Raw genomic sequence first — 1,351 nt, 5'->3', positions numbered from 1 at the left:
CTTAGCTATATAAGATATATAAGTATAGTATATACAAACGCTATTTCTTTCCCATTGGTCCAACGGGCTAACGGCTACGTTATCGTATCTCTCTCTCTCAATTCTATAACTTATAAATATATACAATAATATTTACATATAATATATTTACTATAATATATAGTTACATAATAATTTAGTAAGTATACTATAACATAATTATACAAATACTAACTTAATATTAAACTAACTTTTAGTTTTTTTATATCAAAAAAAAGAAAAGAAAAAAATAAAAAAACCTGTTGCGACGATGTACTATCTATTTATGTGATGCGATTGAATTCAAATCAAATTTATACTATAATTTGTAAAATGATTATTATAATATATAATAAAGAATTACATTTTTATAATTTTTTATTTAATTTATGTTATGTTTAAGTGATTAATAAAAGTATTATTTTTTATAATTTTTTGTATAATGTTAAAAATTTAATTGAAAATTAAAGAAAATGATAAAAAAATATTTTAGAAAAATAAACCGGGCCGGCCCGGAACCGGGCCTGAGTCGGGCCGCGCAACCGGACCCCTGCTTGCAACCCAGCCGTCGGGCTCAGACCCGCCCGCCCCGGTACTGGTCGGCTCCAGACTTCTTGCCCGGATTTTCGGGCCGAGCCAGACCAGGCCGGCCGGATAGACAGGCCTATCCTTGACCTTCTTTCAGATTGACTTTATAGAGACTGGTCTGGATGGACAGGCCTATCCTTGACCTTCTTTCAGATTGACTTTAGAGAGCTTCCACATGGGGAATCTAAAAAAAGTAAATAGTGTGTCCGGGTCAAAAATAATCCAGAAACCATGGAAATTGTCTCGGTAAATAATTGATGTTTGATGTTGCGGATCTCCATGATTTTGATACTATACTAAACCTGACATAGTCGGAGAGATATCGTCAGATTTAGCCGCTGTCAGCGCTAATAACTCTTGAGGAAGCTCAGACCAAACCATTGTCATCTTCTCAATCCTCAAAATTTTGCTTATGGGTGCGAGAGATTTAAAAAAAAATATGACTCTGTTGTGCACAACGTTAATTATATAAAGAGGAAATTCAAGAAATACTATGAAAACCAAAGTTCCCCTTTACGCTTACTCCTTCCGTGTTTATTAGGCCCTAAACTTACTTAATTGCTGTTTTTTTTCCTTTGCATTTTGCAACTTTGCCTTAAAAAAGGGACGTGTCATACCAAAATCTTAAATTTTAACTAAATACATGTTTGGATAGTATTCTTTTATCATAAACTTGGAGTTGCCAAGTAGGATTAATGCATCAATTCTAATTCCCTAAGAATATGCTAACTTCACTCTGATTTTT

Source organism: Asparagus officinalis, chromosome 4 (assembly GCF_001876935.1).
Source record: "Asparagus officinalis chromosome 4, Aspof.V1, whole genome shotgun sequence".
Classification (NCBI taxonomy): Eukaryota; Viridiplantae; Streptophyta; class Magnoliopsida; order Asparagales; family Asparagaceae; genus Asparagus; species Asparagus officinalis.
The sequence above is the reverse complement of the archived record's forward strand: the minus strand, read 5'-3'. Positions refer to the sequence as shown.